This window comes from Palaemon carinicauda, unplaced genomic scaffold (assembly GCF_036898095.1).
Source record: "Palaemon carinicauda isolate YSFRI2023 unplaced genomic scaffold, ASM3689809v2 scaffold24, whole genome shotgun sequence".
Lineage (NCBI taxonomy): Eukaryota > Metazoa > Arthropoda > Malacostraca > Decapoda > Palaemonidae > Palaemon > Palaemon carinicauda.
The window spans coordinates 213,860-238,450 of NW_027170031.1; the positions used below are offsets into that span (position 1 = coordinate 213,860).

The 24,591-nt window shown below is 41.1% G+C and overlaps 1 long non-coding RNA gene across 2 annotated transcripts in view; it reads left to right on the top strand.

The window, feature by feature from the left end:
* Positions 1 to 24,167, top strand: part of LOC137636144 (uncharacterized) — a 47,687-nt gene extending 23,520 nt beyond the window's left edge. Inside the window, exons 2-4 of one of the 2 annotated variants that reach the window (XR_011042958.1) lie at positions 10,305 to 11,545; positions 11,947 to 12,145; positions 17,158 to 24,167. This is a non-coding gene — a long non-coding RNA (uncharacterized lncRNA). Of the gene's footprint in view, positions 1 to 9,325; positions 11,546 to 11,946; positions 12,146 to 17,157 lie in introns of those variants that run through there. The other variant, XR_011042957.1, reaches the window with a different exon arrangement.
* Positions 24,168 to 24,591: the final 424 nt, after the last annotated feature.

Below are 24,591 nucleotides of genomic sequence, written 5' to 3' on the forward strand. Positions count from 1 at the left end.
CAGGACTGGTAGGTTCCTGTGTCGATGAGGCGTTTCCCAGCAACGTCGACGAGTAGTCCGTGGGGAGCGAGGAAATCTGACTGACGTCAGCGATGGCGAAGGGCCAGGAATACGAACGGCCCATGATAGATATCCTGAGGACCCTAGTCCCATAACACCGCATGGCAGACGCGTTGGCGGCGACGAGCGAGGGGGCGTCTTTGCTGGGACCACGGTCTAGGTCGGCTTGTGACGGAGGGAACGTTGACTGCATAGCGCCGGTGTCGACCATGAGTCTATGGTTGGAGACGGTGTCGAGGATATAGAAACTATTCTTGCTTTGGTTTCCTGCAGCTGCGATGGTGGTAGGTGGTTTCTTCTGGCGTCATCTAGGAAATTGCATGGTGCCCCACATTTCTTGCCGTCGCTGCTGAACTGCTGATGGTAGAAACACCACGCTGGATTAGGCCTAGGGCTCGGACGTGTCGGTTGTGGTGGTTTCCTCCTTGCCAGAGCGTTGATCTCGTCCTCGTCGTCAGGAAGCTTTGCTGAAGAGTCTATGGAAGAGCAGCTGAAGGAGGAGAACGAAGATGATACTGATGATGCCCCGAGGTGGGATGCTTTGGAGGCCTCGCGGAGCTTCTGAGCCTTCGACGGGAGTTCGTTCATCGGAAGTGTGTCGGCGTCCGTCAATTGGGCCCTTACGTCTTGCGGCAGGCGTCAAAGGAAAATCTCGCGAGATAGGCTAATCTCGCGCCATCAGCCGTTGCTGTTGGTCTCGGGAAGCATTAGCAGGCCGCTCAACTCGTCCCACGCCTCGACAGGAGAGGTGTCACCCATGGGTTTGCCGGCGAGATCCAGGACTTTCTGTGCCCTTGCTGAAACGGAGAGTGAGTAGATACCGATTAGTTTCGTTCTCAGGTCGTCGTAGGAAACTTGGCCAGCCTGGGCGTCGAGCCATGGGGAAATGTTGTCGAATACCTCCTCTGGGATGGAGGTGAGAACGATGTCGGCCTTGGCGCAGGAGTCGCTGAGCCTAGCGACTCGGAAGAGTACGTCTGCTCTCAGGAACCAGGAAGCGGTGTTGTGTTGAGAAAACGGCGGCAGTTTGACTTTGGGCGTGGAGGCGAGGCTGCTGGGTGTGATGGGAAGTTGAGATTTCGGTTAAGCTCATCCTACTGCCTTACAAACGCACCGAGGTGTGGGAACACCAAAATTATTATTATTATTATTTTTATTATTATTAATTTCTAAGCTACAACCCTAGTTCGAAAAGCAGGATGCTATAAGCCGAAGGGCTCAAACAGGGAAAATAGCCCAGTGAGGAAAGGAAACAAGGGAAAGTAAAATATTTTAAGAACAGTAATATTAGAATAAATATTTCCTATATAAACTATAAAAAAAAACTTTAACAAAACAAGAGGAAGAGAAATTGAAAACCATGCGATTTTAAACCACGTGATTTGAAAACATGATTGGAGGCCTTGCAATTTGAAACCACTACCTCGGAAACCACAGTATTTAAAGCCACATGAACGGAATTCATGCTCATTCTTAAGGTGAAAATTACCTTGAGTCGCCAGAGAACAAATGCACTGGTCTCCACTTATCTGTTTCTTCCCAGTGCTCCCAGTCCAGAGATCTTCCAACTCTAATTCTTTGGATGCGCTGAGAACGTTTCCCGAACTAGATCTTCCTGCGCTCAGAGTCCAGCCCGGGACATGAGATCTTAACCCTTTAACCCCCAGGCTATTTGGAAATTTCCAACCATTAACCCCGGGTTATTTTTTTTCAAACACATATTGCAGTATATTTTTTTTTAAATTGCTCTAACAGCCTTAATTTTTGTCATAGAGAGGTCAAGTTGGTCTCATTCTCTTGGAAAATGCCTGATTTTTTTCAAGAAATGATCAAAAATAGGGAAAAAATAATTTTTATAGCATTTTTTTGCAAGGACGTACCGGTACGTCCATGGGGGTAAAGGGATGGCTTTTGTGAAACGTACCAGTACGTCCTTTGGGGGTAAAAGGGTTAACACACTTGTTTGAGCAATGAGAGTTAGAACAGGCGACATCTCAGGTCCTATAGTAGCACTCCTGCTATCATCTAGGAGACACGTTGTGCTAGCTGATGCTATGTCTCTATTAAAGGTCTCAGGTCTCAGGTTAGGAAAAATACATCATACTTTTTAAAAAAAATTTACATTTCTTTTTTTGTATCAGTTGGAATACAGTATTGCGTAGTTATTCATTTTCTTTCATATTTGGGTTACTAATACTGAGTTTGTAAATTATATCCCCTGAATTTTTGGTCTTGTTTTCAATTCTTTAGTTTTTTTATCTATCTGTTCAAAACTAGTTTGCATAGCTTAGATGAGATTAACTGAGGGCTAGGTAAAAGTCTAAACTTGCAAATGTAATCAATAGCTAATACTAGTTCATTTTTCAATATTAAACTTACCCGATAATCATGTAGCTGTCAACTCCGTTGCCCGACAGAATTCTATGGAGGGATACGCCAGCTATCACAATACTAGAAGGGGGTGTATTTACCAGCGCCACCTGTGGCCAGGTACTCAAGTACTTCTTGTTGACACCTCCTCAATTATTCCTCTGTCGTGCTTCCGGCAAGACGTTCTGGGATACGCTTATGTTCTTGGAGTATTTTCACGACTTTGGTGAAGTATTTCTCTTTGATTTCGGCTGTCGCTTTACTGGAAAACTTCTATATTAGCTTAGTTAGCTTTTGGAATTAATTTGATTAATTTTGGTGACGAGAGAGTATGAACTCTCGTTCACCTTTCAATGGCCGACCCTTCCCTTAGACGGAAGTGTTGGTGTCTAAGAGAGTATAGACTCTCTTTCTTAATTTTGCTTAACAAAGTTATAGATTTATTTTATATCTCTCCGCCTCTTATAGGCCTCTTCGATTAACTTCCTTTTATTATAAACTCATTAAAATTAATTTTTATATTTGTTTATATTCGACCTTCCTAATAGTAGGCGGTCTTTTACCGAAGTTAATAAACTTTGAGCCCGTCATTTCGGTTTTACCTGTTAACATATTATGCTATTTCCGCCACAGAGTTTGAAAGATTTTCTTTGACAGTCTCGTACTGTTTTCAAAGCTGAACTAACGTTTTGTTTTGTCTCTGCAGTTGTTGACGTTCAGAACGTTCAACTTGCACTCTATCGTTACGATAGAGAAAGAATGTTCACGGTTTCACGTTGCAGTAAGAGTAGCGTTTTGTTCATTCTTTCTTAACTTAATGGTTTTGATCCTAATAAAGGAACTTTTCAGTTTTTTCCTTTAACAATAATATGTTTTAACGATATATATGATTGGGCTCTTCTCTCAGGTTCTAAGTCAAGAGAGAGAGAGAGAGAGATAGAGACGGAGGGAGAAAGAGGATAAACGTTTCATTCAAGCCTGCCAGGCGTACGAGTAACGTCATTATCGATTTTTGCTCTTCTCCCTAGTCTCTTTAGGGGAAGAAACTAAACGTTTCTAGAGTGATCTAGTGTTTAGTCTCTTTCCAACCACTGATTTATCTTTCATTAGATTTTTCTGTTACATTGTAATTCTGTTTTCGCAATTACTAACTTTGAGAAAGGATAGAATTGCGTATTTCAGGTACAAACCACTTAAGTTTCGAGTTCAGTGAAATAAGTGCAAACAGAAATCAAAGTGATAAGTGATTAGTGCGTGAGGGTACTTTTGTGCGCGCCAGTCGTCCTCCCAGTCCGGGACCTCTTGCAAGCTCCCAAGCCCAGGGGAGAAGCAATGTCGAAGGGCATAAGGGTTCAGCAGGCCTTGATCGGCGCACAGAAGTATTCTCGGTGGTTGTGGGCGTGTCTTACCGAGACCGTCACTCCCACCCGCAGACGATTGAGCCCTTTTTTTTTTGCTCGTCTGCAGAAGAGATTAGGGGAGAAAATAAAGGCAGAGTAACGCTGGTCTCAGGTCTCAAGACTTCTTAAACGTTAAGTCCAGACCTATGCCAGACGTACGAAGTTAAAGTTCACAACCCGAATGCAGTCGTTGGGTTAGCTCTGACTCTCCTAAGTCATCAGTTGATTACACTCCGACTTAGAGGAGTAAGGTTCTGCCACAACAGATCTCTGCTGTTAAGGCTTTACCTCAGCAGAACTTAGTGTCTGCCGACCCCAAGTTAACTCTACTGCAGTCCATACAGTCACAACTTTCGGTCTTGATGCGTGAGTGTCGGGCTGAGAGTGTTGCACCGCCTGCACTCCCTCCACCTGTTCTCGCTGCACCTGTGCTCGCCCAGCCTGCACCTGCTCCGCCTGGTCGCAGCACCATCTGCCAGGCGTACGATGTTGTGAACTCTACTACAGTCCATGCAAGCACAGTTTTCGGACTTGATGAGTGAGTGTCGGGCTGAGAGTGTTGCTCCACCGCCTCCGCCTACACTCCCTCCTCCTACACTCGCTCCGCCTGATCACAGTACCATCTGCCAGGCGTATGATGTTGTGGACTCTACTACAGTCCATGCAAGCACAGCTTTCGGACTTGATGCGTGAGTGTCGTGCTGAGAGTGTTGCACCTCCTGCACCTGTGGTGCACCAACCTCCTGCACCCGTTCAGCCTGTGCTGCACCCGCCTGCACCGGTGGTGCACCAACCTCCTGCACCCGTTCAGCCTGTGCTGCACCCGCCTGCACCGGTGGTGCACCAACCTCCTGCACCCGTTCAGCCTATGCTGCACCCGCCTGCACCGGTGGTGCACCAACCTCCTGCACCCGTTCAGCCTGTGCTGCACCCGCCTGCACTCGCTGCACCCAGTCGCAGCTCCTTCTGCCAGGCGTACGATGTTGAACCACTTTCGGAGTTTGCTGTTCACAGTGTTGTTCAGCCTCAGCCTTCTTTAAGGCAACCCTTGCTTTGGGATCAGGAGAGTTACACTCTTCCTCCTCCTCCCCTTGCTGCTCCTCCAGTGGTGCAACTCTCGGTTGGGGTACAACAACCTCTCCCCTCCGTGAGTCTGTCTGCTCAACCAGCGCTGCACCGAGTTCAACCCTCATCTAGGCAAGCTCATCTACACCATGCACTTGCGCCTCAGGAGCCTCAGCTTGCTAGAACTTTACCTTGTTCTGCGCAGCCTCAACCTTCACTCAGGTACAGGAACGGACTACTCCGCCTCCGTCCTCCGCTCAGCTGGTACAATCCTTGGGTGCAACTCTTGCTAGGAGTCAACCTCCTTCACCCTTGCACCTGCCTTCTGCTCCGTCTGTTGTTCAGCCTATGCAGTCTGAACCTCAGGTTTTCCCTCAAGTTGAGGAAACCTCTGTTGTTGTTCCAGCTCGTTCTGACTCTGCTGTTCAGCATACCATGGTTTAAACCCCATGCAAGCATGCATTAAGCACTCTAGCACTGGTCATGGAATTTCTGAGAAATGTTAAACGCCATGCACACGCTCTGCTTTCCTTTCAGCAGGCTCTGCTTACAGCAGGCTCTACTTCCTACATGCTCAGCTTTCAGCATGCTCTGCATTCAGCATGCTCTGCATACAACATGCTCTGCATACAGCATGCTCTGCATTCAGCATGCTCTGCATACAGCATACTCTGCATACATCATGCTCTGCATACCTTACCGCATGCTTCTCAACACATCTTGGGTTGTTGCCAACTCACTAGACTGTCAAGCAGTTTCATAACGTTGCCTTCTAGTCTGCTGCTTTGCACCAGTGAACCCTCACTCAGAGAACTTAGCTTTTCTAGGATAAGGTCCCTGTAGATGAGAAAGTTCTTTTCTCCCTCCTTCTGATATTCCCTTGAGGACTCTGTCATTTGGAGGGAGCCTTTAGCTGCATAACCTCTTATGGACTTTTATTTAAGCATAACATGCTTACAGGGAAGGTAATGGTTACACTTCAGCCGCTAATCCCGTCTGTTACCACACCTGCTCCCATAGACCTTGAGCTGTGTTGCATGACATGCAGTCCAAGCTTAGTCCTTGTTAGAGGATTTTTTGTTTACGGAGTCAATGTGTCACGGGGAAGACGTTCAACAACCAACAGAAGGGACTTGTTGTGACGCAGTGGGCAACCTCAGCAACCCGTTAAGGAGTTGTCTGTACGACCCAGACAGTCTAGACAGATTCGGGTTGTCACTGTACTTCCTCGCTTGCCCATGATTGACAGTTTACAGACTGTGCAGCAGTATCATGATCTTGTGTCCGGCTCCGTCAGACGACTGGCTTTTAAGAGCTCCCTCAAGTCGTCGCTGTCTGGAGATTTTCAAATGGACTATGGATCTGACCAAGGAACTGGGCCTCCTGGTCAATTTTGAGGAGTCTCAGCTCGTTCCATCCCAGACCATTGTCTCCTTGGGTATGGATCTTCAGAGTCGAGCTTTTCGGACTTGTCCGTCGGCCCCAAGGATCTTCCAAGCCCTAGAATGCATCCAGAGCATGCTGAGAAGGAACCGATGCTTAGTCAGGCAGTGGATGAGTCTAACAGGGACACTTTCATCGCTGGCCCTGTTCATCGAGTTAGGGAGACTCCACCTCCGCCCCCTTCAGTATCATCTAGCTGCTCACTGGATAAAGGACATGACGCTAGAGACGGGCTCAGTTCCTGTTTCCGAAGAGATGAGGTCTACTCTAACGTGGTGGAAGAACAGCATTCTTCTCAAGGAAGGTCTACCATTGGCTGTTCAGTCCTCCGACCACCGTCTCTTCTCGGACGCATCGGACACGGGCTGGGGTGCGACACTGGACGGACAGGAATGCTCGGGAACATGGAATCAGGAGCAAAGGACACTTCACATCTATTGCAAGGAGTTGTTGGCAGTTCATTTGGCCTTGATAAACTTCAAGTCCCTCCAGCTTAACAAGGTGGTGGAGGTGAACTCCGACTACACCACAGCCTTGGCTTACATCTCCAAGCAGGGAGGGACTCATTCGAGGAAGTTGTTCGAGATCGCAAGGGACCTCCTCATTTGGTCAAAAGATCGAAAGCTCACGCTGGTAACGAGGCTCATTCAGGGCGATATGAATGTCATGGCAGATCGCCTCAGCCGGAAGGGTCAGGTCTTCCCCACAGAGTGGACCCTTCACAAGAATGTTTGCAGCAGACTTTGGGCCCTGTGGGATCAGCCAACCATAGATCTATTCGCTACCTCGATGACCAAGAGGCTCCTCTTGTATTGTTCTCCGATTCCAGACCCAGCAGCAGTTCGCGTGGATGCCTTTCTGCTGGATTGGTCCCATCTCAACCTGTATGCATTCCCGCCGTTCAAGATTGTCAACAGGGTACTTCAGAAGTTCGCCTCTCACAAAGGGACACGGCTGACGTTGGTTGCTCCCCTCTGGCCCGCGAGAGAATGTTTCACTGAGGTACTGCAATGGCTGGTCGACGTTCCCAGGACTCTTCCTCCTAGAGTGGACCTTCTGCGTCAACCTCACGTAAAGAAGGTACTCCCAACCTCCACGCTCTTCGTCTGACTGCCTTCAGACTATCGAAAGACTCTCAAGAGCTAGAGGCTTTTCGAAGGAGACAGCCAGAGCGATTGCCAGAGCAAGGACGACATCCACTCTCAGAGTCTATCAGTCTTTATGGGAAGTCTTCCGAAGCTGGTGCAAGGCCAATACAGTTTTCCTCAACCAGTACCAATGTAACCCAGATTGCTGACTTCCTGTTACATCTAAGGAACGTAAGCTCCCTATCAGCTCCTACGATCAAGGGTTACAGAAGTTTGTTGGCAGCGGTTTTCCGCCACAGAGGCTTGGATCTTTCCTCCAACAAAGATCTACAGGACCTCCTTAGGTCTTTTGAGACCTCAAAGGAACGTCGGTTGTCCACTCCAGGCTGGAATCTAGACGTGGTCCTAAGGTTCCCTATGTCATCAGGATTTGAACCGCTCCAATCAGCCTCTTTTAAGGACCTCACATTAAAAAACTCTTTTCCTCGTGTGCTTAGCAACAGGTAAAAGAGTAAGTGAGATCCACGCCTTCAGCAGGAACATAGGTTTCACATCTGAAACGGCTACATGTTCCTTACAGCTCGGTTTTTTGGCTAAAAACGAGCTTCCTTCCCGTCCTTGGCCTAAGTCGTTCGAGATCCCAAGCCTGTCCAACATGGTGGGGAACGAACTGGAGAGAGTACTTTGCCCAGTTAGAGCTCTTAAGTACTATCTAAAGGTCAAAACCATTACGAGGACAATCAGAAGCCTTATGGTGTGCTATCAAGAAGCCTTCTCTACCAATGTCTAAGAACTCAGTTTCTTACTACATCAGGCTTCTGATTAGAGAAGCAAATTCTCATCTGAAGGAAGAAGACCTTGCTTTGCTGAAGGTAAGGACACATGAAGTGAGAGCTGTGGCTACTTCAGTGGCCTTCAAACAGAACCGTTCTCTGCAGAGTGTTATGGATGCAACCTATTGGAGAAACAAGTCAGTGTTCGCATCATTCTATCTCAAAGATGTCCAGTCTCTTTACGAGTACTGCTACACCCTGGGTCTATTCGTAGCAACGAATGCAGTAGTAGGCGAGGGCTCAGCCACTACATTCCCATAATCCCATAACTTTTTAACCTTTCTCTTGAATACTTTTTATGGGTTGTACGGTCGGCTAAGAAGCCTTCCACATCCTTGTTGATTTGGCGGGTGGTCAATTCTTTCTTGAGAAGCGCCAAGGTTAAAGGTTGTGATGAGGTCCTTTAGTATGGGTTGCAGCCCTGTATACTTTAGCACCTTTGAGTTGATTCAGCCTCCCAAGAGGAACGCTGCGCTCAGTAAGGAAGACGATCTTATTAAAGGCAGAGCAACGGTTCAAGTCGACTTCCTTACCAGGTACTTATTATTTCATTGTTATTGTGGATAACTGATTATATGAAATATGGGATACTTAGCTATCCTTTAATCTTGTACACTGGTTTTCACCCACCCCCCTGGGTGTGAATCAGCTACATGATTATCGGGTAAGTTTAATATTGAAAAATGTTATTTTTATTAATAAAATAAATTTTTGAATATACTTACCCGATAATCATGATTTAATCGACCCTCCCTTCCTCCCCATAGAGAACCAGTGGACCGAGGAATAATTGAGGAGGTGTCAACAAGAAGTACTTGAGTACCTGGCCACAGGTGGCGCTGGTAAATACACCCCCTTCTAGTATTGTGATAGCTGGCGTATCCCTCCATAGAATTCTGTCGGGCAACGGAGTTGACAGCTACATGATTATCGGGTAAGTATATTCAAAAATTTATTTTATTAATAAAAATAACATTTTGAAAGGAAAATTCAAAGCTTGCTTTACTTGAGCATTCAGAGCATATTTTAATTATTCTTTTTTTAATTCCAGATTTCTACAAGCAAAGAATAACCATATTACGCGAACAGGAAGCCGAGCTTGATGAGCAGCGGTCTTTGATCCTAAGCCCCAAGATGAGAATGGTTTTCTCTCATGCCAAGATAAGTACTATATTGTATCCTGATTCAGTTTATATAGTATTATATGGAATTCAGTTTCAAATAGCCTTCAGGTTTTTGTTGTCTGTAATATGAGTTATTATTATTATTTGCTAGGCTACAACCTTGGTTGGAAAAGCAAGATGCTATAAGCCCAGGGCCCGCAACAGGGAAAATAGCCCAGTAAAGAAAGGAAACAAGGAAAAATGAAATACAGTATTTAATAATAGTAAAATTTAAATAAATATTTCCAATATAAACTATGAAAACTTTAACAAAAGAGGAAGAGAAATGAGATAGAATAGTATGCCCGAGTTTACCCTCAAGCAAGAGAACTCTAACCCAAGACAGTGGAAGACCATGGTACAGAGGCTGTGGCACTACCCAAGACTAAAGAACAATGGTTTGATTTTGGAGTGTCCTTCTAGAAGAGCTGCTTACCATAGCTAAAGAGTCTCTTCTACCCTTACCAAGAGGAAAGTAGTTCAGCTGAACAAAAACATGCCACTTCCTGAATTAAAATTGAAACGGTTAATTCAACTTGTGTGACTTCCCCTTCTCTGACCCCCCTTTAAACAGTGTTTCTATATCTAGTATGCTGTGGAAAGCATTCTGATGTGGAAATGTCCCCCAGTAATGTTAATTGTCTTCAAGTATATTGTTATAAATTTTGCCAGAGATTTGCACAACATAAGTATACAGTGATCTCCCAGGTGCCCCTCTGTATTACTAGTGTCATTAAATTCATTCATAAAGTCAAATGCGTGAATAAAAATTGTTTAAATTGTCTTAAAAATTCTAACTCATATCTTAGTACTTAGATAATAACATTAAAAGTTTGGAATACAATGATATGAAAGATTATTAATTGTCTAAATTTTTTTCAGATGTGTTGGATTCAAGAGATGGGGTCGTTGTTTGATTCAAGATACAGTCAGTCTCATCACTATTCAACATGAATTAAAACTGAGCTTCAGAGCTGGTGGCGCTATTAATCGGATGTATTTATAACCGTTCACCCTCCGAACTTGGATCTGGCTCCAGCAAGGACAACTCTGCCAACTCTTGAGTTCAATTTACTCATGGCCACTGTTATCTCAGCTGATGGAAGAATAGCAAAGCGTATGACCAGCCCATGGCTGTTCCACACTCATTTTCCCTTCCAAAATAACTTTGTGCCAGTGGCAGCGTGGGTGTCCAGGTTTATTAAGGCCCTTAAAATACAACATGACTGGCTGATAAGAGATGAAACAGTTGGAAGAGCTTAAACAACATTCTAGCCTAGTGTCCCTTTTTGTCAAGCAGCCCTGAATCGCAGCACCTGTGATGAGAGTCAAGTACCTGGGAATGGTCATCGATACAGAAGAGGAATTGGTTCACCTGATATAATGGCTGGATCAAATTGTCATCCTTAATCGAGCAGTTGTCCACTCTAGTCGTTTAGTCAAGTTGTGAATACGACTTATCACAAGTTTTGGCAATCCCTTTTCGTGTATCTTATATCACTGGATGAACTTTTTGTGCCTTTTCAGATTTAGTTGTTCCAACTTGGAATTTTCATGGTTTTGGCTACTCTTCAGGCCAACTACGTAAAAGATCTTTGGACTCCTCTATGGTAACAGTACCGTGGTTAACTTACCATCTATCCTATGAAATTTTGAATTAAGGGTTGGACATATATCATCTGGACCATCAACTAACAGGGTCTTGGATGTCATAAAACGTTTTCTTAGGCTTCAAAGAACTCGTCAGCAATGGTGCACTGACAGAATGTGGGCAGCACTTTACTGAAGACTTCTTATTGATTGGCAGCCAAGATCTTCATGTGAGCAGAGGAAAACGAGTGGAGCATAGAAGAAGCTTCACACCATTCGAGCAGTCACTCGACTCAAGAGATATGTACGTCTCTTTGGCATCTGTGACGCACAATTCGGATAAATCCCTTCGTAAAGTTATTTAAGTCTTCCTTTGGAGAAAAAAAAAAAGAAGAGATTTTACACTCCATCATTCTTTAGTTGGAAGAAAAAAGACCGGGTCTTTTCTATCTACAAACCCCGCGAAGGCAGGATTTGGAAGCTGAAGGCATGACTGTAATCTCACTTCAAAGAGAAGTCCCTACACAGCATAGGTATATTTAATTTTTTATTTCTGCGTCTATTGAAAACACTGTTTAAATCTAAAAACTTTTTATTATGGTTTTGTACCTGAATTTACCTATGATGTTTTGCCTGTTAGAGACAAAACAGTACTCTGAAAATGAGTCTTTAAGTTTCATGGGAATTGGAGAGTAGGACGTGCATGATTTTAGACGAGACGTTCATATTTTGAAGACACTTTATTTTTCATTGTGGAATAGCTTAACGAATATGTAAGTCTGCAATTAGGCTGAGAATTAAGTAAAAGACAAGGCTTGCTACCTTATAGATGCATTTATATTGAAGATAGGATTTTCTTCATGTTGAGGAAGATCAGAATTAGGAAGTATTCTGGTTTGAGAGTAAGTTGATTATTGTTTTTTTCTTTTTGCAGACCTTGTGAATGATGCCTCATTTGATGTATGACTGCCCCGGCCAGCAGTGAGTATCTGCAAGAAAGTGAGGACTCTATATCGAACGACAGAAGCTAGGGATTTCATCTTGGAAAAGAAGCTCCAGTTCATGGGAAGTCTTCTCATGGAGAATTATCTTCCAATGGACAACAAAAATCATATTTAGATGAATATGCCGTTGTAAGTAGTGTGGATATGACTTGAACAACCCGTAAGCAAACATTGTGTTCCCTTTTCTGTTTTCTAATCTTTTGTTAGGTTTCAAAAAGCTTTGAATATTTTGTGCTTCATAAACCCTTTTTTATTCCTACACGCAATACAAACGTTCGACTTCGGCAAGGCTGGAAATGGCCGGTTAAACTTTTAACGAGGTAGTACTGTAGTAGTTGGCGGGTGGTGAGTAGGCCACCCCCAAGGTAGCTTAACATTTGCTTTGACTTAGCCCGAGAAATGCGGCAATGTCATTTTACTACAGTCCCGTGGTGCGGCTATCTTGACAAAAATACAATGTTTCAGAATCTAACCATTAACTTTACCAATGTTTTTGTAATAACTTCGTGCATATATCATCCAAATATTTTATCCTACATCTTGTTTGTTATTTTGTTATAAACCATCAAAGTTAATTTTAAAGCGCGACGTGGAATCTCGCGTGATGACCAATGGGTGAGTCTGGGTTGTCTTTCATGGGTGGGGGGGTTGGATAGTATGTTGGGTATCACCCACGATATCAGGGGACTGCTTGCGCCCGGTAGAGGTTAGCGATTTTTATTTACTACATTCCGTACTATGTAATGAAGGTTTTAACAAACAGCCTTTACTATATGTTGAAAAGAGTAGTACATACATACATACATATACCAAAGGCACTTCCCCCAATTTTGGGGGGTAGCCGACATCAACAATGAAACAAAACAAAAAGGGGACCTCTACTCTCTATGTTCCTTCAGCCTAACCAGGGACTCAACCGAGTTCAGCTGGTACTGCTAGGGTGCCACAGCCCACCCTCCCACACTATCCACCACAGATGAAGCTTCATAATGCTGAATCCCCTACTGCTGCTACCTCCGCGGTCATCTAAGGCACCGGAGGAAGCAGATCCTATGATATAGAATTGTATCTATTCCTGAAATAATAATGATAATTTTAGTTGATGTAGTAACATTTACTATTTACAAACACTTTATTTGCTTCATTTTTTTCCTTTATCTATTCATAGGTAGTTTGTAGCGCTACGGCCAAGCGTCCTAATTTGCTTATTATCGCTCCGACTGTTATCGTGTATAGAATAAAAACGTTTGGAAAGGGTCTACGGATCTTAAATATGTCGTGTAAGGGGGGGTCCGGGGGGGGGGGGGCAGCCCCCCTGGGTAAGGACACGGCTTTTAGCATAGGTTAGGTGGGTTTTTTAAGTTAGCTTCTCCTGTCGTACTCGTAGGTAAGGAAACTGTTGTGTAAGGGGGGGGGGGGTGGAAGGCCCCCTGGGTAAGGATACGGCTTTTAGCATAGGTTAGGTGGGTTTTTTAAGTTAGTTTCTCCCGCCAAAATCGTTTTTAGAACGACGGCCACAATTCAGAATATTCCCGTTTTCTACGGGATCTGGCCGTCACCCTACAAAGGCTCCCTATTCATAAAGTGACTATTGTTACCATTGCAATTATTTTAAATTTGTTTAAAATAATATATCATATTTAGAGAGAATGTATATTTTTACTTACAATTTTGATAAACCAACTTAGAATATTTGAAGGAACATTTTGATTAAAAGTAATGCAATATCATAGTCTTTTACAAATATATATATAGTAGTTATAACCTAAAATATAATATTTAACCCTTTTACCCCCAGGCTTTTTGGAAATTTCCAACCCTTAACCCCCAAGGGGTTATTTTTTCCCCAGCACATTTTGCAGTATATTTTTTTTAAATTGCTCTAACAGCCTTAGTTTTTGTCATAGAGAGGTCGGGTTGGTCTCATTCTCTTGGAAAATGCCTGAATTTTCTCAAAAAAATAAAAAGAAAAATGAACAAAAAAATTTTATTACATTTATTTGCAAGGACGTACCGGTACGTCCATGGGGGTAAAGGGATGAGTTTTGTGAAACGTACCAGTACGTCCTTTGGGGGTAAAAGGGATAAAGTACATAAAGAGAGCAATAATTATATCATATTGAAAACATAATAACTATTATTGGAATCTTGTATAGATAAACTTAGTAACTAATAAACTCATGACCTAGCCTATGTGTTCAGACTAATGACAATAGGTTTTTATATGACATTTTTAAGCATTTGTATATAGTAATGCGTATATCAAAAGCATCACCGCATATTAAAATATACAGTATATACGGTATATACAAAAGATATAGAAAATTCCTATTGTGGATATAAATAATGAATACAGGCTATATAAAACATTTCTTTCTCTCTCTCTCTCTCTCTCTCTCTCTCTCTCTCTCTCTCTCTCTCTCTCTCTCTCTCTCATTTATTTTGGGTATGCCAGTGACGAAAGCAGTCATTTGGACATAAGGCACATTACATTACATTATAATAGTAACTCATATTCCTTGTAAACAACCCTTCAGTTACTTATAATAAAATTATACTTTGTAAACAAACACTCGCGGATATTCAAAACAAAAACATTCGGTATTGTTGTCGTAATTTAAAACAGGTTTTATTTCCCTTCCTACACAATATATAACGATGTGATATCGTTAGTGTGTATGTGTATGTATGTTGTTATATGTTTTTTTTTTCATCGTTTATGTTTCTAATATGTTAATATAAAACCAGTTTTAACTGAAAATAATTACAATTCGCCTTTTTCCCTTGCAAAAAAGTTAAAGTCCGTATATGGAAAGGTTTTATATTATACATAATTATATAGGTAAAATAAAGTTATAAACATTAAAATTGCGCTCTGAAGAGGCTTACAGTATAGCAGTCTCCCATACAGCCGCTCAAGACCATGTTTAGGTATCTGTGCCAGGAGTGAGGGGTGGTAAAATAAAGTTATAAACATTAAAATTTCTACCAGAAATATTGATTTATCATAAGAAAAATAATAAAAGTCGAATTAAGTTCACAAGGGAATTTGCAAGAAGAGATAGAAAATTGCGCTCTGAAGAGGCTTATAGCAGTCTCCCATACAGCCGCCCAAGACCATGTTTAGGTATCTGTGCCAGGAGTGAGGGGTGGAAGAAACCCCCCCCCCACCACCACCACCACCAGGGAATGGGGAGGGAGAGATGAGGAAATTTTCGAATAGAAGTGTTGAAGCGAGAGAGAAAAAAGGTGTTGTTTGCCTTAGTTTGGGTGATAACTATTATGTTGTTTGTTCGTTCGCTCGTTGTTTTGTTTGAGTGTGTGTGAAGGAAAGGAATTGGACTTGGGAGATTAACTTTGAAAGTAGGTCTTGAGGCTTGTAGCAGTTCTCGGGTTAAAGGAAGGTTTGCATTTGTGTAGGAACAAATCACAAAGTTTGAAGTAATTTGGGATTTTACCTATGTCTGTTTGTTGCCAGCCTGACCCAGAAAGTTACAAATGAATTTTGATGAAAATTGTATATGTCAGAAATGGCTTAACTTAGAATTGATTAGATTTTTGCATCCGGATTCATGATTGCTATTACAGTGAACCCTCGTTTATCGCGGTAGATAGGTTCCAGACCCGGCCGCGATAGGTGAAAATCTGCGAAGTAGTGACACCATATTTACCTATTTATCTAACATCTAACATGTATATTCAGACTTTTAAAACCTTCCGTTGTACGTAGTACTGTTAACAAACTACCCTTTAATGTACAGAACACTTAATGCATGTACTACAGTACCCTAAACTAAAACAGGCACAAATATTAAAGGCGATTTTATATCATGCGTTTCCTAAACACGCCAAAAAGCACGATAAAAAATGGCAACCAATGTTTTGTTTACGTTTCTCTGATCATAATGAAGAAACAAACGCATTTACTGTACACATCTGTGTATAGGTTAGTTTTTGCATCAATTATATTGATTATTCAGTACAGTATGTTGATTTTGTTATTACCAATATGTATATATATATGGGTTATGAAAAACTCCGCGAAGTGGTGAATCCGTGATGGTCGAACCGCGAAGTAGCGAGGGTTCACTGTATACAGTAGATTAATTCACAGTCACCATATGGAAGAGGAAGAGCTTGGGTTGTAAACGTGAGTAAAATGTTGACAATCTTCATTGGTGAAGGTCTGAAATCTCTGGCTGCTCTTTTTACTTGTTCCTAAGTATACAAACTTGGATCCTTTAACCATCTTGCAAGTCTTGGGTTTAAGGTCAAAGTGGGAACTCGTTAGGCTGTGAGGTGGGAGGGGCTTACCCTTCACCCTCCAGCTAACTACCGCCACCTCGTTAATAATAGCCGCATCTATCTTTGCTGATAGCATACTCCTATTGAAGGGCTCAGGTTTCTATAGTAAAGTAGAATATAAATTGCTTTACAAATTTGTAATTTATTTTTATAGAAACGTACAGTACAGTAGTGCACAAATCGCAGTTTTAAGTATTTTAAAATTTCCAATGCTAATTAAAATTTTATCTGGAACAGAATTACATCTTTAAAAATTTGTGATTTTTTAAAATTTAAATGTTTTACCGGAAATCGCAGTTTTAAGTATTCTAAAATTTCCAATGCTGATTAAAATTTTATCTGGAACAGAATTACATCTTTAAAAATTTGTGATATTTTAGAATTTAAATGTACAGTACTAGAAATTGCAGTTTTAAATGTATCAATTTCCAATGCTAATTGAAATTTAAAGGTACAGTACACTACTGGTACTTTATTCACAAACTGCAGTTTTAAGTACTTTTAATTTCCAGTTCAAATTAAAACTGAATCTGGAACATAGAATTATATCTTTAAGAATTTGTGATTTTTCAAATTTAAATGTACATTACATGTATTGGAAACTGCAGTTTTAAATTTTTCAATTAAAGTGCTATTTGAAATTGAGCCTGGAATAGAGAATTAATCTTCAAGATACTCGCTTAATTAAGCTAGGTTGAACTGCAATACTTATGTGATGCATGAAGTATTTGCTGGAAGATAGCATCATTGACATGCTTTTTTTTCATTTACCTTCTTTTGTTTAATTGTTTAATTATTATATATTCTTTTTACTTGCCTCTTTTTTCTTTTTACAGTGTGTCGTTCCTGAGAAATTATGTGCGACAGATACAATTGATTAATTTGTATCATATAGCACTGAATGGCCTTTGATACTCCAGTGCTTGGCTTGAGGCCAAAATTTTCTAATCCTACCCTATCTAAAGGCGACAATCTGTGCTTCCTACCACTTATATTTGAGGGCTCTGTTTCTTTGTTAGGGTCATGTATTGTTTGAAAAAAAAAGGAAGAATTTTAATATTTTAGAAAAATATAAACAACCTGTTGATAAACCCTGGCCTCTGTAGAAGATGTAATATGAACATCAGATGAGCAGAGAAATAAGAGATTTTATTAAAATTCTAATTTCAGATATCAGTTCAAGGTTAATGTACAGTACAGGATGTTCCTTAATGTAAAACAAGTAGAATTGGTTTCATATGACACATATCATCACTTTGTTATTTAAAAGAAAAGTAGGTCCTATTTTTGCCCGGCAGTATTCAATGATTTTGATATTAGAATTGCCGTCTGTTTCCATTATCGTATTTGACAGGTTATTTCTGTAAACAATTCTAGGAAATAGTTACGGGCTGAGTCCTTCAGTTTTATTTTAAACAGGATTAAGATAAATCATGCGTTGTGGTTTTTTCTCCACAATATTCTTTATGTCGGCTCATGATGTTTGTTATGTCTTTTTGTTTTTTCTTGTTTAGTTTATGGAGAAAACAGGAAGAGACAATACTGCCCCTTATTATTTGATGGAGAATTGAATAGTTTAAGATTTCATGACAGTTATAGATGAGACAGTTTTTAAGAATTCATGATCGCGATAGATAATACGTTTAATCATAATAGTTTCCGCGTAGGTACAGGTATTGCCCGGGCCCTGTAAATCAGAAAGGCTTCCTTTTATGGTTATTAGTGCAAGGATTATTAACATGGAGGCTTCCTTCTTTATTGTGTGTAGTTAACCCTGTGGAAATTTCCAACCCTTAACCCCCAAGGGGTTATTTTTTCCCCAGCACATTTTGCAGTATATTTTTTTAAAATTGCTCAAACAGCCTTAATTTTTGTCATAGAGAGGTCAGGTTGGTCTCATTCTCTTGGAAAATGCCTGAAGTTTCTCAAAAAATTAAAAAAAATATGAAAAAAAAAAATTTTTATAGCATTTTTTTTGCAAGGACGTACCGGTACGTCCATGGGGGTAAAGGGATGAGTTTTGTGAAACGTACCAGTACGTCCTTTGGGGGTAAAAGGGTTAAGAACCCTTCAGGTTTCCAAACAGATTTTCACGGTCACAGAAATTACTTTTGTAAAATCTATTACGTTTTGTATTTCTTTTTATTACTGATTCAGTGTGGATAATATTACTTAAATTTAAATCAATTGTCGGTCACTAATAGTTTAGAGTACAAAAATAGATTATTGTATCATAATCTGAATGATAATGCTATATGTATTTAATCTCTTGGGATAAGTTAGTTTTTGGTATGGTTGCCAAAGTGCTGTTTGATAGTTCTTATTGGGCTTCTTACTTTTTATGTAGCGAGATCTCTGAGTTGGTTAGTTATAACTGCGGTAATTGACTCTTCAAGGTTTACAATGCTTAAATATTTTTATTTCCTCTGCAGTTAGATTTGTCCCCTAGATCCAACTCTTCTTATTTCAGTGAATCATTTTATATTTCATTAACTAAATGTTTTTTTGTGCTTCTGCTCGATGCTTGAAATTTAGGTTGTTTTTTTATGTTGCTTGCAGTAACTAGAGTTCTTGCACATTCTCAGCATTGCTCCTGCACAGATATTGTTTTTTCTATTAACTAAGATAAACGTATTTTAATTTTAGTTTGTGTAACATTATCTATCTTTCAAAAAGATGCTAAAAAAGATATGATGTTGCGAACATTAAGCATTTTTTGAGATACATCTATAGAGAACTTGGGTATACATTTCATTTTTACTTTATGCTTAATTTTGTAGAATTTTAAAGAATTAACTTTACTATTTATGGGTGGGAGTTTGCTTTAGCAAATTTCGACCATGGAAATACCGTAGCATAATAACATGTATTAACAAAAAAGTTAGTTGAACATTTGTTGAAATAACAATATCATTTTGATAGTTATTAAGTTTAAGAAGTCAAAGTCTCTCAAATTTTCTTGCTATTTCCAAACTCCTTTGCAACCATTGTAAAATTCTTTAGTTAGGAATTTGCAAGTTTTAATCTTGGATCATAGCTACTCATCGGGAGTGTTTGTTCGTATGCGAATACAGACTTGAGTCCTACAGGTAGGGAGTATGTTTTCAGCGCAAAGCTTGACGGCCGTTGAATCATTTAACAAGCAGTTCAACCTAGGGTGAAAGCGAGGGTGTGGAGCCCTGCCTCCTTACCTATCAAAGTTTCTTCACTTATGTTTTTGGCCACATCAAGTACAGTAATACCAATGTACCTGTCAGAGAACTTTTCATTTTCTTTTTCAGAAAGTGCGTTCTGGTTGTTGATCCTCAGAAGGTGAAGCAAGACACTCAATCATGAGAGGATGAACTTAACCGGCTATATATAAACATTCTCACTGCTCCTGCTAGGGGGAGGATTGTTTGCAATCGTCTCTGATTGCCGACTATAGGTTGTTGCCTCCTTTGTGGTGTCAGGCGTATGCTTTAAGGGGGAGAGAGAGAGCTTTGCTTCTTCCTTTCGATCGTTGGGTGCAATTGCTTTCGCTACTCCTGTGCCTACTCTCCTTGCTCAATCCCCTGCGAGTATGTGTCAGGAGCAAGTCGCCCTCTGTCCCAAGTCGGCGATAATAATAATAATAATAATAATAATAATAATAATAATAATAATAATAATGTTTATTGGACAAAAAAATATTTACATACAAAAATTTACAAAAAGAAAAAAAAGACTCAGTCCAAGCCCATGTGGAGCAGAGCTCTTCGGGCAATAATACAACTAAAATAATATCATCAATTAAGTAAAAATAAAAAATAAAGTAAATATGGATATAGATATACAAAATGTACACATTCATATACATAATCATATGTATACAAATAGATACATATAAATGAGATTCTTAGCCTAAAAACAAATGGAAATGCATATTTATATGATAAAGAAGGATGGTATATGAAAGCTAATGGTATATACATTGAAAAACTGTAGATATTAAGCAAAAAACTCAGTAAAAGAATTAGTTTTACAAATAAAAATATTCTAAACAATGAAACATACTTGCGATCTTTCAGATTCCATGACACGTCAGGTTCCTCTTGTTTTTGTCACACCCCATTGGAGGTTGGAGGCTCTTCTCCATTTGTGCTACTGCTGATCACAAGTGTGAATGAAGGAAAGTATTGGTGTCCTTAGGTCTTTCATTGAAGGACGTAGTCAGTGTGTCCCCGATGATGTCTGCAGTGATTGCCCCTCCCCGGGGGCCTAGGTACCAGACTGGTGGGACCACCCGCAACCTCTTGGAAGGAACTGGGGCATGCAGCTCTTCGTGTTACCCTACCTGTTTCTTTCAGGCAGTGGGGCGGCTGAAGAAGTGAAGAAGAGGGTTATGCTTTGCAGCATTCTCCCCCATTATACATCCGAGAGTAGGGGAATTCCTTGTCGTGCCTTGGGCAATTCAGCAGAAGCATGAAGCCGAACCTTGGGTTGTGTGATTCCTTCAGGATAGTTACTTACCAACATTTTCAGGCCTTTGCTCCCCCTCCATCTTGGGTATAGAGGTCTTATCCATTTTTTAAACATCGAGGACCCTGGCCTTTCAGACAAAGGGAGGAGGAATGTTGGAGTGGATCACGCTCAAAGAATTCCACCAGAGGAAGACTTCTTGCTTTCAGTAGATCTGAAGGATGTGTACTTTTATTACCTAAGTATCTGTCTCCGCTTAGTGACTCTTCTCCCACTACTTCAAAATATTAAACTTGCAGCTAATGTTTTTGTGATGAATAGGCTGACATAAGTCTATTTTTATAGTTTATACATGAAAGATCCATTTTAATGATGTTACAGTTTTTAAAATATTTTGTTTTAATTGTTCATTACTTCTCTTATAGTATATTTTTTCCTTATTTCCTTCCTCACTGGGCTATTTTTCCGTTTAAGCCCTTGGTGTTAGCTAGTACATCACATACTTATACTAAGGCACTTCCCCCAATTTTGGGGGTTAGCCGACATCAAACAAACAAAAACAAAAAGGGGGACCTCTCCTCTCTACGTTCCTCCCAGCCTGACAAGGGACTCAACCGAGTTTGGCTGGTACTGCTAGGGTGCCACAGCCCAACCCCCCCCATTATCCACCACAGATGAAGCTTCATAACGCTGAATCCCCTACTGCTGCTACCTCCACGGTCATCCAAGGCACCGGAGGAAGCAGCAGGGCCTACCGGAACTGCGTCACAATCGCTTGCCATTCATTCCTATTTCTAGCACGCTCTCTTGCCTCTCTCACATCTATCCTATCACCCAGATCTTTCTTCACTCCATCCATCAACCCATACCTAGGCCTTCCTCTTGTACTTCTCCCATCAACTCTTGCATTCATCAAAGAGGTGGAGCTGGGGGGAGAGTCACTGTACCAGTTCAGTCCTCTGGGTGCTAAACAGGTTTCTGCTCCTCAGGTGTTCATTCAGATGTTCAAATGGATAGTAACCTGGGGCCACTACAAGCGATATGTACGACTGTAGATGCACGTCTCGAGTGGGTGATCCTCGCCTCTGTGTGGCAGTGGCGACAAGATTGCGTTCGACTTTCCATTTCCATCATGATCTGGAGATTGTGATAATCAAGGCAAAGTTGAATTGCTTACCCAAGCCAAGGTCGAAACACTCGGCCGTGTGGGTAGCATCGGATTCAACTAATTAGGTAATCACATCAGCAAGCCTAAGGAGGTAGTGCGTATATTCTGTCATACAGAACTACCCCAGCTCTGATAGAATCTTCTCAGCTGCCTTTCTTAACTGGAGAAGCTCATCCTTCTAAGAGCTCCTTTGGTAAAGATCTCATCGAGCACTGTTGGAAGAATCGCTGGTTAGCGTCTATGGATTGCCATCTCTTCTTGTGCTGTTGGGATGGGAGATTTGGGTTGATCTTACCTTTTGACTAACAAGGAATCCCACTTAAATCTTTGACTCCTTACATGCAACTATGCTCAGGTGCATTAAAAGAAGGAAGGCGGGCATGCCTGAACAACCGAGTTGTCTCAGCAGTGGGATCAGCAGAAGCATCTACTCTAATGGCTTGGGTTTAGCAATCCTATAGTGCTGCAAGTCTTCCAAGAGCGTTGAGGAGGAATCCGGTTGGTAGATGCGATAACACCACATATAGTGGCATGTTTTTATCACCAAAACCATATTCTTAATATATTATGCATGTGTGAAAAATGCATCTATACAAATATGACAATCTTTGTTCATCGATGAAGAAATATTTTTTACAATACAATAATGATTTCATGAACATGATTTCCAGAATACCCATTACAGTCAGGATAAAGCACTTTCCTTAAGTTAAAGCCTCATTGGAGTCTCTTTAACTCTTATAACCCCCAAGGACGTACTGGTACGTTTCACAAAACTCCTCCCTTTACCCCATGGACGTTCCGGTACGTCCTTGCAAAAAAACTTTTATACATTTTTTTTGCATATTTTTGATAACCTTATGAGAAACTGCAGGCATTTTCCAAAAGAATGAGACCAACCTGACCTCTCTATGACAAAAATTAAGGCTGTTAGAACAATTTAAAATTAAAATATATTGCAAAATGCGCTTGAAAAAAAAAAGGCCTTGGGGTAAAGGGTTGGAAAGTTCCAAATAGATTGGGGGTATAAGGGTTAAGTATCACCAACTCTGCAAATATAAAAAATAAACAGGTTTAAAGGTCGCTCATGAATGGCAGCGGCAAGGAACAGTTACAATTCCCTGATGACTGATCATATATACATATAATCAGCACCCAAGGCCCCTCTATGCTAGAGAAATGCCTTGAAATTACTATTAGATGTGGGCTTGTGTATGTGCCTTTTACCTTGAATAGATTCTCCCCGTCTGGTCTACTAGACCTATATGTGGAAATCCAATGATCTCTGACCCATACATAACCTGAAGCCGAGTTAGTGTATCCTGCCCCCCAGCAGGGATATGTCGATGTCGACAAGAAGGGTTTGTATTTCCCATCGGAACAAAAAGGGTAGAGTTTCAATCGTACCCTGTTAACTTACCTTAAGTCCCTAAGGTCATGATTATTCCTTTAGGAAAATAATTTTGTGACTTCAAGAACCTAAACACCATAAAAGGTTTAGTAAAAATCCAACAAACTTTATTAGCTTATAACTGAGGGAGCAGTAATAAAACGCAAATACAGTTCAACTATTTTATTAGGCAACTAGATTATCAAAATGTAGTTACAACAAAGTATGTATCTGATCCAGCTTACAACACATCAAACACGTGTTCTTATATAGGGAACGAGAAGGAGAGGGAGACCAAAGCGAAGGTGGGTGGACTGTATCAAGGATGACCTTTGATCAAAGGGATTAACCGGTGATGAGGTGTGGGACAGAGGTAGATGGAGAAAGCTGGCCAGAAACATCGACCCCACATAGAAGTGGGAAAAGATGTAGACAAAGAAGAAGACATTATCAAAAGAATGCTACTCAATGGAAGATTTGAAAACCAAATATATCTGACGTAGTTAGGTGTTCGGAAATGCATAAAACACCGTAACGCAACGTTCACTCGCCACTGGTGTATTAATCAGACATGCACCTACTCAGAACAGTGCGTCAACCATAGTTGTGATCTGCACAAGTGGGTACGTATACCCACACACACCGAAGCACTTTAAAGTCCCAGAACAGTCCACTGTTCATCACAGTACTAGACGGCAGGTTTAATCACACTACCAGCCGCCACCACAAAATGTTTTATCTCTTGTACTTGCTTCGTATAATGTTTATAGAAGACCCTGGATGACATCCACCCAGTGTATGAGCGAAGTATCTCAAAGTCCATATGCTGAAAGAAGTTCAGCGAAGAAGCGACTTTCCTCGGATCGTGACCCGCGGGTGTACTGTCAGGATCCGCCTTGCGAATAAAGTAGGTGAGCTTCACTCTCAGTTATTTTAGACAGGTTCGATCCTGAGGTTTCACCTCTGAAGAGCTGTCCTCCCTTGAAGTTTAAAGTTCTTCGAATATAGACCTTAAGAAACTACTGGACAGAGAGAGTCATCTTCCTTCAATGGGCAGATTCTCCAAGGACCCTACCTCTTGGTGGGTAGCTCATTCTTAGTGAGAAAGGCAGGATCGGGAAACAAATTCATTCTGAGTCCAGGATAAGGCCACTATTTCTCTAACTTTAGCCCCTGAGGCTATTCCGAACAGAAAGATAACTTTCTGTGTCAAATCCTTTAGAGTACAGTTTTCATTTTCCAGGTTCAAAACATAGTGCAAGACTTTGTCCA